At 39.5% G+C, this 16721-nt stretch overlaps 2 protein-coding genes across 10 annotated transcripts in view; both read left to right on the top strand.

The window, feature by feature from the left end:
- The window catches only part of LOC134288306 (uncharacterized), a 360131-nt gene extending 345542 nt beyond the window's left edge, over positions 1–14589 (top strand). Inside the window, exon 3 of the mRNA XM_062852718.1 lies at positions 14292–14589. The gene's annotated coding sequence lies outside the window, so the exon portion shown is untranslated. The remainder of the gene's footprint in view (positions 1–14291) is intronic.
- The window catches only part of LOC109419417 (uncharacterized), a 155961-nt gene that overhangs the window by 3568 nt on the left and 135672 nt on the right, over positions 1–16721 (top strand). The window lies entirely within an intron of this gene.

The following is a 16721-nucleotide window of genomic DNA, read 5'->3' as shown; positions in this document are numbered from 1 at the left end:
ATTAATATTAAAGCAAGCTTGAAGTGTTTTGTGATCATAACATGTGGAAAAAATGATTCCAAAAACTGATCAACAAACCAAAATAAACGTTAAACAAAAAATTGTTGATGTTTTCGCATTTGACAGTGGGCGCTATTTATTAGCGCCCAGGACATCCTGTCTACCATGATTCCAATGCATTGATATAGGCCGTGTCAGGGGCCTGGCGAGGACTCAACCAGTTGCATCAAAATTGTTCGCAGTAATTTTAGACGCAGAAGAGGATTGGTGCTATAAAATTTAAATTTTTCCATACAACGTTGATCCATCCTACTGTAAAATGACGCCTCAGGAATCTAAAATGATGTAATTTGACAAGATCGCTTAAATTTTTTATCAAGATTTTGTTCTTTTACACATATTAATCGCTTGCATCGATTTTGTTCACCTGCGTAATTTCAGCAATGGATCCAACCCTGATTCTGCAACACTGCCGGTAATCTTAAGTGTGGTAAGAGACTATTTGCTTGCTGCCCGTGTAACTGGTTAACGAACATTTTTGATGATTTGATGTTTCGCATGCATGGGTTTGGTTTTGTTTTTTTAATTGGTCACTTCCGACGGGACACCTGGAACCGGTTCCGGAACACAATCGGTTCAGATATAGTCTGAAACTATTTTCCTGCTTACCGTTCATCTGGTTATCGAAAAAGCCGCTCTTTGATGTGTCACATGCCTGGGTTTGGTTCACTTTTTCAATTGGCCACTTCCGGCAGGACATCCGGAACCGGTTCCGGAATACTACTGGTTCAAACATGGTCTGAAACTATTTTCCTGCTTACCGTTCATTTGGTTATCGAAAAATCCGCTGTTTGATGTGTCACATGCCTGGGTTTGGTTCACTTTTTTAATTGGCCACTTCCGGCAGGACATCCGGAACCGGTTCCGGAACACAAGCGGATCAAACATGGTCTGAAACTATTTTCCTGCTTACCGTTCATCTGGTTATCGAAAAAGCCGCTCTTTGATGTGTCGCATGCCTGGGTTTGGTACAGTCCCGATTCGCTGGTTGGGTCACGACTGCGCCCCGATTAGCGGATCTTGTTCGTTCGTTGGGGCAACTGACAACTGATCAAAATGCTCTAGACACACGCAAGTGACGAGAAATACGTCACGAAACACTCACATACTTGCGCAAACGTTTTGTATACAGGAGCTGTGATGCGACGGCGGTCAGACGTCAAACTCGTTTTGACATCTATTTTGACATTGACAGTGCTTTTAGTTAGGTTTTGCCCCAACCAGTGAACATTCAACCATCGAGACAGCCCATCTAACGAGCTCTCAACGAGCGAATCGTCACTGTACACATTTTTAATTGGCCACTTCCGGCAGGACATCCGGAACCGGTTCCGGAACACTACCGGTTCAAACATGGTCTGAAACTATTTTCCTGCTTACCATTCAACTGATTACACGGTCCGACAAATTTTTTGCCCAGCTCTAAATTTCACCTTTTCTGATTGCTCCCGACTAGAAACTCATAAATCCGAAGTTTTGACCCTCCCCCTCCTGGGAGAGGGGAGGGGCATGGATTTGAAATTTTGAAAAATCGAAAAATTTCGAGGTTTTTCGATCGCCATTTCGGCTAAATGCACGATATCAAAAAAGGAAAAGGTTGACCACGGAGCTTTAGGGGTTGTGCAACTACCAACAAAATTTCACGAAGATCCATCAAGCCATTCTCGAGAAACGGTGTTTTTACGAAATGATGTTTTAAAAATTTCTTATATTGCACGCAAAGAATCCAACTACTATATGGCACAATTGTTGATTTAACCATGTCGTTTAGCATCATGGTGTCTTCGAGGAAGTTTTTCACTACAATAACGTGCTTCTTTTCACATGTTGGTAAAAATGATCAATCCCCCTAAAAGTGAGATAGAAACTTTACTTTTTGAATTTTTCAAGATACAAGGTTGATGTCTTCACAAGAGTTGTAGAAAATGCTGTTCTGAATAACTTTGTCGAAGACGCCAAATTCGGAACTCCGTTAGTTTTCAAGATACGTTACGAGACAATTACTTGTATTTTCGCATTTGTATGAGGTAATTTGCTTACAATTGCCTATAGAGTACATAGTGCGGGGCAAAAGTTCGCACCTAACAGTCTCCACAAAATAACTTTTAAGCGGAAAGACAATTCGTTTTTCATTGCTTAACGATTCCCTATCATGTATAACCTTCAAAAAAAAGCACTAGATTTTATCGAGGTCTTTCTGTAGCTGTAGTAATAAAACAATAAAACTTTTAAAGCAAGTACTTTAATGCGAACATTTGCCCCATACTTGGGGAAAAAGTTCGCACATGATAAAAGATAGTTTAATGGTACAAAGTTCCAAGTTAATTCATGTTTATCCTCTCACTATAGCCACGAAATGTGTTTATTTCTATTTATAGCATTACATGCCAACAGGAATACGGCTTGGTTCTCAGTTTTTGTATACAATGTATTTAATGAATACTTCCAAATACTATAATATAATAGTTGTTAACCCTAGAGTGGCCAACATGGTCCTGGCTAACTTTTTCGACTTCAATTTTCAATTTTTTTGATGGTTAATCTAAAAACATGTGAATATATACTAGAGTGCTTGACCAAATATCAAAGCGAGAAGGTGCGGGACGAGAGGTATTCTGAACATAATACCCTACATATCATACCCATTGACACATGGGCCGGGACGAACAGCTAGACTTTCCTTCCAAAGTAAGACGTGATAAAAAAATTTTGTCTCTCCGACTGAGGTGAGAGGTAACCAACCATGCTCACCACTATACGCGACGGCCATTAAGTTTTTGATTTATGCAAGAATGTAGAAGTTTCTTCAAATTTTTAATGCTTTTTCAATATTGGAGGTCTAAGTTTTTCTTAAGATTAAATTATCAACTTGTTATTTTTTATATAAAGCAATGAATGTCCACAAATCTCTGAATACTTTTTTTACTTGTAATATCATACATTTTTGTTTAAGACTAAAATCTCGTATCCTTTTATTTTTTTCGTGATTATGGCCGTTTTCATTTGGAAATACCATATTTTCAAAATTTACTTAATCACCTTAACCAAAAAAATAATTTTTTAGTTTCTTCGTCTTTAAAAAATGAAAATTAGAAATTTTGAACAATACTAATAAATTGAAAATCAACTTGAACCATCATAAGATAAGAAATGCCAAAAATAAACCATTTTTAGAAGAAACCCAAGGATAACTTTCTTAAATTGGATTATTAAAAACTCTCTAATTTTACATGATATTGACAACATAGCTAAATCTAATAGTTTAGATGTAAAGCTTTTAGTTAAGCTATAGATACGGCACTGGACCATTGTGTAGTGGTTCATTGTTCCATGGTAAAAAGGAAGAGGAATGTGGATTAATGCACGTGTTCAATCGATTGACTTTTGTGCGGAGACGTGTTATCTAGGTGGCCTTGAAAACAAGTACATTCTGTGTAAACATGGCACCGCCCAAACGCCAAATAAGTGAACTTGTGCAAAAGTTCATATTTTTTTTGAAATTCAGCCATTTCATAGGAAACCACGTGGACATTATATTTGATGGGTTTGTCGTTCTTTGGAAAATATTGGATCATATTTTATTTTTATGTTGACATAACAGTTATTAATTTTAACCCTTAGACCGTTCGCAATGTTGTTTTATTTTGTATGGCGAGTTTTAAAATTTTTAAAACTCGCCATACAAAATAAAACAGCATTGCAAACGGCCTTAGGTTAGGGAACATTTTTGTACTTTATACTAATGGCTAGGATTGTTTAGCATATCTGAAAATAATTTATAATGTCTTCTGAAGCGTATTTCTTTTTTTTATCATCTCAAAATTTATGTTTTCGTGACCTCTCAGCCCAACAAACATTTTTGTTCCACTTTTAAGTGAACTTTGGCTTAAGAAACTGTTATTCAGCTAGCACTGTTTCTTGGGAGATGTAATTGTTTCTTTTGTATTAAATAGCGTTACAAAATTTTCCCCAACCATTCTATCATCGTAAAATAGTTTTGCGGAATTGAACACTAGCATTATTTTTCCAAAAGTAACACGAAAAATGAAATTTTCCTGAAGAATATTTAAAAACCAAAACATTTCAACAGTAATCACAAAATTTCAAAATGTTTTTGACTCAAACAATGAGAACTTAAATTGGCTTTAAGCAAAAATATAGTAATGTACGGATGTTTAAAAAAATAGAAAAAAAAAAGAAATTCATAAAATCACGAATTAAAAAATATTTTCAACCAATTCACGTTTAAGTCGATTTAAAATGACGAATAATGATGTTGAGATCCAAATAAAAAAACACATTCCGTTGTTATAGTGAAAGGATAAACATGAATTAACTTCAAATAAATGGACTTTTACCGTTAAACTATCTTTTATCATGTGCGAACTTTTTCCCAAGTATGGGGCAAATGTTCGCATTGAAGTACTTGCATTAAAAGTTTTATTACTAGAGCTACAGAAAGACCTCGATAAAATCTAGTGCTTTTTTTTTTTGAAGGTTACATGATAGGGAATCGTTACGCAATGAAATTACGCTTAATAGTTATTTTGTGGAGACTTTTAGGTGCGAACTTTTGCCCCGCACTACTTTATAGGCAATTGTAAGCAAATTACCTCATACAAATGCGAAAATACAAGTAATTGTCTCCTTTAGAAAGTCAAAATGATTGACCTATTAGAGACTGTGAGAATAGAATTGTGGAATCAAAATTGAAAAAAATTATTGAGGGAAAAACACTTTCAAGAGACCGCCGGTAATAAAAACGTAACGTATCTTGAAAACTAACGGAGTTACGAATTTGGCGTCTTCGACAAAGTTATTCAGAACAGCATTTTCTACAACTCTTGTGAAGACATCAACCTTGTATCTTGAAAAATTCAAAAAGTAAATTTTCTATCTCACTTTTAGGAGGATTGATCATTTTTACCAACAGGTTAAAAGAAGCACGTTATTGTAGTGAAAAACTTCCTCGAAGACACCATGATGCTAAACGACATGGTTAAATCATCAATTGTGCCATATAGTAGTTGGATTCTTTGCGTGCAATATAAGAAATCTTTAAAACATCATTTCGTAAAAACACCGTTTCTCGAGAATGGCTTGATGGATCTTCGTGAAATTTTGTTGGTAGTTGCACAACCCCTAAAGCTCCGTGGTCAACCTTTTCTTTTTTTGATATCGTGCATTTAGCCGAAATAGCGATCGAAAAACCTCGAAATTTTTCGATTTTTCAAAATTTCAAATCCATGCCCCTCCCCTCTCCCAGGAGGGGGAGGGTCAAAACTTCGGATTTATGAGTTTCTAGTCGGGAACAATCAGAAAAGGTGAAATTTAGAGCTGGGCAGAACAGAAGTTGATTTTTTGTCGGACCGTGTTATCGACAAATCCGCTATTTGACGTGTCGCATGCATGGGTTATGTTCACTTTCTTATTTGGCCACTTCCGGCGGGACACCCGGAACCGGTTCCGGAACACTACCGGTTCAGATATAGTCAGAGACTATTTTCCTTAATCCCGTTCATCAGATAATCGAAAATGCCTTGGTTTGATGGGTCGCATGCATGGGTTTGTTGCATTTTCATATCTGGCCGCTTCCTGGGGTACCGGTCCGGAACACCTAAATGGCCATAACTCCGGAACGGCTGGACCGATCTGAACCATTTTCAATAGGAAACAATGGGACAATGTACCCCGTCGAATGAACCATCGGTCGTTGAAATCGGTTCATATTTACTATCTAAAAATGAGGTGACCTTTTTGTACACATACACACATACACACGCACACACATACATACACACACACACATACACACAGACATCATCTCAACTCGTCGAGCTGAGTCGATTGGTATATAACACTTGACCCCTCCGGGGGCTCTATCAAATTTTCGTTTTTGGAGTGAACATATAGCCTTTCGGTACACCTTGGTGTACGAGAAAGGCAAAAAATAACTCCCAATATGAAAATACGCTTCTATGGAAAAAGCTTAATTTTTCTCAAACTCAGTGGATTTTTGCGCTCACATAAACACAAAACATCAGGGTTTTCGACTGGAAATGGTTTGCTATGAAGATTCTAACTTTCTCAGTCTAAGGAATCCAAACGATTAAATTTGCTTTGCCGAACGTTTCGGCCTGATTTATTTGGCCTTTTTCAAGGGTAAAGCTGTCTATCTTTTTTTTTTTGTTGTTTTTATCATTGTAAAGGGGCACGGTAAAGGCTGGGTATGCAGCGCAATTCAGATCCTATTGTGATCCACTAGCCTCTGCCCAGCAACTCCTATCCCTACCTCCACGCGGTACCGGCCGGAAACTATGAGCAACCTTAGGGAAGATCGGGTAACCAACCCCGGTGGGAACTTTGGTCGTCGGCTGACAGGGAAGGGGGGGGTGGGGGGGTTTGCTTCGGCAAACCTGAGCGTCTGTTCTCCAGGAGGAGCGGCTCACAACAGCGTCTGATCCCCATGTTAGGGGCGGCTGATCTACGTCCGAGTGCCAGGGAAGGACTCTAAGCTCAACTGTGCACTATGGTCCTCCGGAAAGTAGGGGGTTGGTGTCAGGCCCTACGAGCCAGCCGTAAAAAACCATTGTAACGGAAAATCAGCAACAGAATAATACGAACCGAGACCAACGGCAACGACCCCAGCAAACAAAAAGGACTTGCGATTTTAAACTCGGTACGTGGAACTGCCGATCTCTCAACTTCATTGGGAGCACCCGCATACTCGCCGATCTACTGAAGGACCGCGGGTTCGGCATCGTAGCGCTGCAGGAGGTGTGTTGGACAGGATCCATGGTGCGAACGTTTAGAGGTAATGATACCATCTACCAAAGCTGCGGCAACACACGCGAGCTAGGAACAGCTTTCATCGTGATGGGTGATATGCAGAGGCGCGTGATCGGTTGGTGGCCGATCGACGAAAGAATGTGCAGGTTGAGGATCAAGGGCCGATTCTTCAACTTCAGCATAATAAACGTGCACAGCCCACACTCCGGAAGTACTGATGATGACAAGGACGAATTTTACGCGCAGCTCGAACGCGAGTACGATCGCTGCCCAAGCCACGACGTCAAGATCGTCATAGGAGATTTGAACGCTCAGGTAGGCCAGGAGGAGGAATTCAGACCGACGATTGGTAAGTTCAGCGCCCACCAGCAAACGAACGAAAACGGCCTACGACTCATTGATTTCGCCGCCTCCAAAAATATGGTCATACGTAGCACCTTTTTCCAACACAGCCTCCCTTATCGTTACACCTGGAGATCACCACAGCAGACGGAATCTCAAATCGACCACGTTCTGATTGACGGACAGCACTTCTCCGACATTATCGACGTCAGGACCTATCGTGGCGCCAACATCGACTCCGACCACTATCTGGTGATGGTCAAACTACGCCCAAAACTCTCCGTCATCAACAATGTACGGTACCGGCGACCGCCACGGTACAACCTAGAGCGACTGAAGCAACCGGATGTCGCCTCAGCATACGCGCAGAATCTCGAAGCCGCGTTGCCAGACGAGGGCGAGCTCGAAGAGGCCCCTATAGAGGACTGCTGGAGTACAGTGAAAGCAGCCATCAACGACGCAGCCGAGAGCACCACCATCGGGTACGTGGAACGGAATCGACGGAACGAATGGTTCGACGAAGAGTGCAGAACGGTTTTGGAGGAGAAGAACGCAGCGAGGGCGGTAATGCTGCAGCAAGGGACTCGACAGAACGTGGAACGTTACAAACAGAAGCGGAAACAGCAGACCCGCCTCTTTCGGGAGAAAAAGCGCCGCCTGGAAGAAGCGGAGTGTGAAGAAATGGAACTGCTGTGCCGTTCCCAAGAAACACGGAAGTTCTATCAGAAGCTCAACGCATCCCGCAACGGCTTCGTGCCGCGAGCCGAAATATGCAGGGATAAAGACGGAGGCCTCTTGACGGACGGACGTGAGGTGATCGAAAGGTGGAAGCAGCACTTCGATCAGCACCTGAACGGCGTGGAGAACGTAGGCACGGGAGCCCACGGCAACGGAGGAAACGACGACGCCAGTGCAGCGGAGGACGGAAATGAATCAACTCCCACGCTGAGGGAAGTTAAGAATGCCATTCACCAGCTCAAATTAAACAAAGCAGCTGGTAAGGATGGTATCGCAGCTGAACTCATCAAGATGGGCCCAGAAAAGTTGGCCACCTGTCTGCATCGGCTGATAGTCAGGATCTGGGAAACCGAACAGCTACCGGAGGAGTGGAAGGAAAGGGTGATCTACCCCATTCACAAGAAAGGCGACCATTTGGAATGTGAGAACTTCAGGCCGATCACTATTTTGAATGCTGCCTACAAAGTACTATCCCAGATCATCTTCCGTCGTCTGTCACCTAAAACAAATGAGTTCGTGGGAAGTTATCAAGCCGGCTTCATCGACGGCCGGTCGACAACGGACCAGATCTTTACCGTATGGAAAATCCTCCAGAAATGCCGTGAATACCAGGTCCCAACGTACCACCTGTTCATCGACTTCAAAGCGGCATACGATAGTATCGACCGCGCAGAGCTATGGAGAATCATGGACGAAAACGGCTTTCCTGGGAAGCTGACTAGACTGATTAAAGCAACGATGGACGGTGTGCAAAACTGCGTAAGGGTTTCGGGTGAACTATCCAGTTCATTCGAATCTCGCCGGGGACTGCGACAAGGTGACGGACTCTCATGTCTACTCTTCAACATCGCGCTGGAAGGTGTTATGCGACGAGCCGGGCTCAACAGCCGGGGAACGAGTTTCACAAAATCCGGTCAATGTACAGGTGTTGCGAAGCAGCAAAGGTCGGACTGGTGGTGAATGCCTCAAAAACAAAGTACATGCTGGTAGGCGGAACCGAAAACGACCGGATCCGTCTGAGTAGTAATGTTACGATAGACGGGGATACTTTCGAGGTGGTGGAGGAATTCGTCTACCTCGGATCCTTACTGACGGCTGACAACAACGTGAGCCCAGAAATTCGGAGGCGCATCATCAGTGGAAGTCGGGCCTACAACGGACTCCAGAAGAAACTGCGGTCGAAAAAGATTCACCCACGCACCAAATGCACCATGTACAAAACGCTAATAAGACCGGTGATCCTCTACGGGCACGAGACATGGACCATGCTCGAGGAGGACCTGCAAGCACTCGGAGTTTTCGAGCGACGCGTGCTAAAAACGATCTTCGGCGGTGTGCAGGAGAACGGTGTGTGGCGGAGAAGGATGAACCACGAGCTCGCTGCACTTTACGGAGAACCCAGCATCCAGAAGGTGGCCAAAGCCGGAAGGATACGTTAGGCAGGGCATGTTGCAAGAATGCCGGACAACAACCCTGCAAAGCTGGTGTTTGCAACGGATCCGGTTGGCACAAGAAGGCGTGGAGCGCAGAGAGCACGATGGGCGGACCAGGTGGAGCGTGACTTGGCGAGCATTGGGCGCGACCGAGGATAGAGAGCGGCAGCCACAAACCGAGTATTGTGGCGTACTGTTGTTGATTATGTCTTGTCTTAATGATGTTGAACAAATAAATGTATGTAATCATTGTAAAGGGCGAAATAAATCAGGCCGGTCTTGCAATGCAAATTAAATCGCTTGGATTCCTTAGACTAAGAAAGCCAGAATCTACATAACAGAGCAAAACTTATGTTAGATTTTATTTTTTTTTCGATTTTTTGGAGAAATATCTCCATTTTAATGTTGGAAATAACTATTAACACTCCGAATACCGTGATAAAATAAGTTGAAACTTTTATTTTGAGCAATTCGTTCTCAGTCGCCTGTGAACTGATATTCAATTTTCTTTCTGGGATCTTTTACCCAACTTTTCTTCTCTTATTTCATACAAAATTCATGTTCTTAGGGGTGCTCCATATTTCCTCCAGAATAACGTGAGTAAGGAACGTTAAAAAAATGTTATTTTTTGTTTGCACGCCAAATATAAGTAGTGACAACTTAAAATGACTGCAAAATGTGTTTTCTACTGATAAGGCATAGTTCAGAGATAATGCAAAATGTTCGCAACATTCTTTAACAAGCGCTCCAGTACTCTTGCCAAGCATCCTAGAGGGTTAGCGTCTTCGCAAAGTTGTCAACAATGATTGGTGCCACACTTTTGTCTACGATTTTGATCTAGATCTGCTGAAACTGATTTAGATAAGTGTTATCTTTCAATAAGACACTCTAATGTGCATCCTAGAGGGTTGGAGTCAAAAGTTTCGAATTGATTGGTACTACATTTATACGTATTTGGTTTTGATCTAGATCTGCTAAAACTGATCTAGATAAGTTCTGTCTTTTAAAACGATGCTCCAGTGTTCCCGATATGCCTCCTGGAGGGTAGCAATCTTCAACAAAGAGCTTTGGATTGGATAGTACTACATTTTTATACGTATTCAGTTTTGATCTAGATCTGCTGAAACTGATCCAGATAAGTTTTGTCTTTCAATATAACGCTTTATCTTACAATATGTTCTTAGTATGCATCCTAGAGAGTTGAAGTCTTCGGCAAAGTTTTTCGAATTGACTGGTACTACATTTTTACGTCCTCGGTTTTGATCTAGATTTGCTAAAACTGATCTAAATAAGTTTTGTCGCATTGAAAATGCGATGCTCTAGTGATCTCGATATGCATCATAGAGGGTTAGAGTCTTCAGCAAAGTGCTTTGGATTGGTTGGGACTACATTCTTGCGTCTTCGGTTTTGCTCTAGATTTACTTTAACTGATCTAGATCACTTGTATCTTTTGATATGATAATTTAGTGTTCTAGATGTGCAAGGGCCCATATAGCCGAGGCGGTAAACGCACGGGTATTCAGCATGACCATGCTGAGGGTGACGGGTTCGATTCCCGGTCGGTCCAGGATCTTTTCGTAAAGGAAATTTCCTTGACTTCCTTGGGCATAGAGTATCTTCGTGCCTGCCACACGATATACGCATGTAAAATGGTCATTGGCAGAGGAAGCTCTCAGTTAATAACTGTGGAAGTGCTCATAGAACACTAAGCTGAGAAGCAGGCTTTGTCCCAATGAGGACGTTACGCCAAGAAGAGAGAGAGAGATGTGCATCCTGAAGGGTTGGAGTTTTCGAAGGAGTATCTTGGATTTATTGATACCATATTTACAAGCCTTCGATTTTGATCTATATTGGCTGTACCTGCTCTAGACATTTTTTTTTATTTTTGTATGTCTCTCCAGAACGCTTGAACTTGCATCCTAGAGGGTTGGAATCTTGGACAAAGTGCTTGAGGTTGATAGTTGCTATATTTTACATCTTCAGTTTTGATAGAGATCTGCTGTAACTGATCTAGAGCAGTTTTTTCTTCTTTCGATATACATCTCCAGAGCTCTAGATATGCATCTTGTTGGAAGGCAGTCATGGCTAGAGCAGAGCTGTAGCGTGCGGTTTACCAGGTTGGCCCCCGCCAAGGGCGCCAGCCTCAGAGGGGCGCCGAAAAGGCGTAAGCCTAGATGAAAACAGGATGATGCTATTGTTTTCTTGAATGTTATAAAGGTTTCACTATTTTCAGTATCCAAAATTGGTAATATGTTCTTTAGTTTTCCGTATTCTCCAATTTCTTTAGTTCATTCTAGTTTGTTTTGAGCATTTACTATCATGTTACCTGAGAACTTATCTACTATTTTTTAAAACTAGTTAAGCTTTTTTAATGAGCAACGCAAAATCAAAACGTTTTCAAAATTACAGTTATTTTTGTTTCAACAAATTCCTAAATATTCTCACTGGGGTATGTCTTGAGGTTACTTTCGAAGATTTTATTGGATTTCATTGAAATTTTACTTCTATACCTTAAGAAATTCAGGAAGTTATTTTGGAATTAATTCAAAAAATTGTGAAAGGATTCTTTCTGATATTTCCCCAAGGATTTGAATAGACATTTTTCCACAGTTTCCTTAAGAAATTTCGGTAGATATTCTTCCAGGAATAAATTTGTAAATTTTCTTCAAGGATACCTTCAGAAATTCATCTGCAGATTCCTTCTTCATAACTGTATTTCTCAATACTTCTATTTCACATTTTTTGTCCAGGAGTCCTTCAGTAAAATCAACAATGAATTTCTTCAGACTTTTTCCAGAGTTTCATCCAGAAATTCTCATAGAGTTTCCTGAAAAATATCTATAAGGATTACGTAGAAACTCCTCAATAAATTTCACCAGTAATTCCACCATAGATTCCTATAGAAAATTCAGCAGAGATTCCCTTAGAAATCACTCCTGGAATTTTCCTCCAGGAAAATTCCTCTAAGAATTCCTTCAAACATTCTTCCGGATATCTTTTTTTTTAAAGAACATTATATACAGATTTCTATAGAAATTTTATAAAAGCTGTCAGAACGTCTTTGATAAATCCCTTTAAATAGAAGAAATCTCTCATATCGCTTAGAAAATCTTCCATTGTTTTTTTTCCGAAATTGTTCCATGTTCACTAAAGATTGATCTAGAATTCCCTAGAAAACCTTTCATGTATTTCCTCATAAATTCCTTGAGTAAATTTGGAATTTCTTCAGAAATTTCTCTAGGTGCTCCACTGGAAAACCTGCAATTGAATATACACAAAACTTCTACAAAGGTATCTTTTGAAAGATTCTCCACAAATTTTTACAAGCATACTTTCAGACATTTCTTAAAGACCTATTTCAGGAATTCCTGCAAGAATTACTCTATGAAATTTTTGCTGAAAGGATTCCCGGATTTTAATATGTACCGGATATTCCTGCAGGAATTCCTCCACAGATTCCAACAGAAGCTCATGTAGAAATTTCTACAGGAACTCCTCCTGGTATTTATCGAGGGTTGCAGATCTGGTGGGAAATATTTTGATCAAATTTTAGAAGAAACCTTTGGTAAAGTTATTGGAATATTTTGGTAAAACCAACTAAACTAATCGCCCAATATTGGTAAAATGGATCGTTTGATGAACCACTAAAAATCAAGTATTTTCGAAAACAAAATTCAGTTGAAAAAAAAGAAAAAATACTGTAAGATTTTTGATCAAATTTCTGCGTTAGGAATCTAAAATGTAATTTCTAATTATTGTGCTGGGCTAAGTGTGATTCTTGAAATGCAAAATGTGTTCGTACGTATACTTGTATAAGAGAAATAAATTTTGATTTTTTTTTGGGCAACTCCCATTGAAATTCCTAAAGAAAAACATGAATGAAAAACTTTATAATAAAATATAATAAATCGGGGAGAATTTGTTTTTTTTTCGAAACACTAAGACCCAATTTTAAATAATGAATACACACTTTTGCAAATTAACAATGTTAAAATTGTCATGGGGCGCCAATCTGGATGCTTGCCAAGGGCGCCATGGGACCACGCTACGGCTCTGGGCTAGAGTGCTTCGAATTATTTGATACTACATTCTTACGTCTTCGGCTCTGATCTTTACCTAGATTAGTTTTATCTTACTCTAGAGCTTTGGATGTGCATCTTGGAGGGTTGCAGTCTCTTAAAAAGTTCTTTATATTTGTTGTTACTACAGTTTTACGTCTTTGTATTTGGTGTAGAACTACAAACTAGATCTACCTCGATGAGAATCTCTTGTGCTCTAAGTGTACCAGGAATATGAAAGTGTTTAGAAAGATGGTTTCTTTGGCAAAGTATGTACATAATGAGTAAATGTGGTATCAATAAATCCAAGATACTTCTTCAAATATTTCAACCCTTCATGATGCATATCTAGAACACAACATAATCATATCAAAATATGCAACTGATCTAGATTTGTTAAAGCATATCTAGATCAAAACCGAAGACGTAAGAATATAGTACCAACAAATCCAAAGCACTTGGCCGATGACCCCGACCCTCTAGGGCGCATACTAAGGACACCAAAGCGTGATATTGAAAGACAAAACTTATCTAGATCAGTTTAAGCAAATCTAGATCAAAACTGAAGACGTAAAAATGTAGTACCGTAAACTGGGGTCAAATTGATCTCCGGGTCGAAATTGATCAGACGTTTTTCCGCTAGATAAAGCATGATTTAAATAGTTTCCTTAGGTATATCGTTTAATATCTGATTCCTACATCACGATAGGGTATCGCGGCTTCTATATTCGTCTGTTTTCCACTATAACTCAGGCAATTTTGAACCAATTAACTTGAAATATTGTACACGGGTAGATACTATACCTATCTCACCACATTACAAAAGTTGTGTCAATTGGTTCAAATTTGACTGAGTTATAGTGGAAATAAGGGGCCCATATAGCCGAGGCGGTAAACGCACGGGTATTCAGCATGACCATGCTGAGGGTGACGGGTTCGATTCCCGGTCGGTCCAGGATCTTTTCGTAAAGGAAATTTCCTTGACTTTCTTGGGCATAGAGTATCTTCGTGCCTGCCACACGATATACACATGCAAAATGGTCATTGGCAGAGGAAGCTCTCAGTTAATAACTGTGGAAGTGCTCATAGAACACTAAGCTGAGAAGCAGGCTTTGTCCCAGTGAGGACGTTACGCCAAGAAGAAGAAGAATAGTGGAAAACAGACGAATATAGAAGCCACCGCCCAAGTGGCGCGATTCCCTACTTGGAAGAAAACAATTTGAAGTATGATTGATCTAACTAAAAATCGCCTGATCAATTTCGACCCAGAGATCAATTTGGTCCCGGTTTACGGTACCAATCAATTCGAAACACTTTGCCAAAGAACCCCAAACCCTCTAGGATGCATATCAAGAACACTAGAGCGGCGTATTGAAAAACAACACTTATCTAGATCAGTTTTAGCAGATCTAGGTCAAAACAAAATACATAAAAGTGTAGCACCAATCCATCTAGAAAACTTTGCTAAAAACTCTAACCTTCTAGGATGCTTGGCAAGAGCACTGGAACACTTGTTCATCGAAAGCCGCAATTGGCCGTAGCTAGGGATGTTCAAGAAAGTGGCGAACATTTTGTATTACCTATGAACTATGCCTTATTAGTAGGAATCACGTGTTGCAGTCATTTTAAGATATAACGACTTAAATTTGGCATGTAAACCAAAGTATAGCAATTAAAAAAAAAACGTTCCTTACTCACGCTATTCCAGAGGAAAAATGAGCGTCCATAAAACATGAATTTTGTATGAAATAGAAGTAGAAAAGTAGGGTAAAAGATCCCTGAAAGAAAATTGAAAATCGTTTCACAGGCGGCTGCGAACGAGCTGCTCAAACTTTAATTTCCCACTTTTTTGCCTATCACGGTTTTCTGAGTGTTAACTATTGACAACCTACCCTATGGATTCTTTAAAAAATGTGCCTCAGACAGTGAAAATATCCTTATCGCCTTTCTTCAAATTGAGTATTATTTTTATGAATATAATAAAAATTACCTGTGCAACTTTGTGATTTTTCTATATTTTTGTCCAGTTACAAATTTGAGAATAACATATTTTTCTAAATTTCTCTGGATGTTCCCTTAAAAAAATTCCGTAGATTCCTTATGAAAGTCCATCCAGATTACTTTGGAAATTGTCTAAGCGTTTTTTTTTTCAGAAAATCTCCATGCATTCGGATTTTTTTTTTTCCAGACAATCTTCCATCTAATCCTTCAGCAATTCCACAAAATACGTCACACCATTAAAGGGGAGCGAGGGCTTGTGAAAGTGTGCCAAGCAATGTATAGGATAACCCCGTACGAAGGGGAAAGGGAGTCGCGCTACGTACTTAATGGATGCTCCCAACGAGCTATTTCCTGAATTTCTGAAAAAAAGCGTCTAGGAGTTCTTCCAGAAATTCGTCTTGAGATACCTTCAGGAATAAGACTGGATATTTCTGAAATATTCTGTGGATATTTTATCCAGGGATTTTATCAGAAGTTCCTCTAGCTATGTATTTGGAAATTACTGCAGCTATTTTTTTTTCAGAAAATTCTTCAGCATTTTTTCGAAACATTTTCAGATAGTTCTTTTAGAAATTCCGTGCAGAAATTTCGCCAGAAATTCTTCCAGATGTTAAATTAAATAAATGTTCAGGAATTTCTCCCAAAAATTATTCCAGAAATTTATTTAGAAATTTCTTCAAGTACTGTAGAAACCATTTTGAGATTCATTCGGAATTTTTTTGAGGGTTCTGCAAAACATATTCCAAAAATAATCGAAAAGCTTTTAGAAATTCTTCTATGGATTGCTTCAGAAATTTTTCCACGGTTTTTGTCGGAAATTTCTTCGGAGATTCTTTCAAAAATTCGTATTGTTATTTATTCGAAAATTTAAACGAGAATTCTTCCTAAAAAACCAAAAGAATTCTTCACGGATTCTTCCAAGAATTCATACAACTTTTCAACCAGGGAATGCTTTTGAAATTCTTCCAGAGATTCTTTCAAAAAAATCATAAGAGGTTCGTAAAGAAATTTCATTAAAAAATAAAAACAAAAAAAAAACTTGTTTGGGTTGCTTTTGAAATTATTTCATAATTTTCTTTAAAAAAAAATCAAGAGATTCTTCTGAAATTTGTATGATTCTGTTTAAAAACTTGTGGATGTTTATAAGAAAATTCCACCGGAGATTTATTTACAAAATGCTTCACAGGTTCCTTCAGAAATTCTTCCAGTGGTTTTTTTAGAAAATCTTCCAAACATGTTTTCATACATTCCTCGAAAGCTTTCATTTGGAAATTTCCCTAAGGATTCATCCAGAGCCATT

This window comes from Aedes albopictus, chromosome 2 (genome assembly GCF_035046485.1).
Source record: "Aedes albopictus strain Foshan chromosome 2, AalbF5, whole genome shotgun sequence".
Classification (NCBI taxonomy): Eukaryota; Metazoa; Arthropoda; class Insecta; order Diptera; family Culicidae; genus Aedes; species Aedes albopictus.
This window is presented reverse-complemented; position numbering and strand designations above follow the sequence as displayed.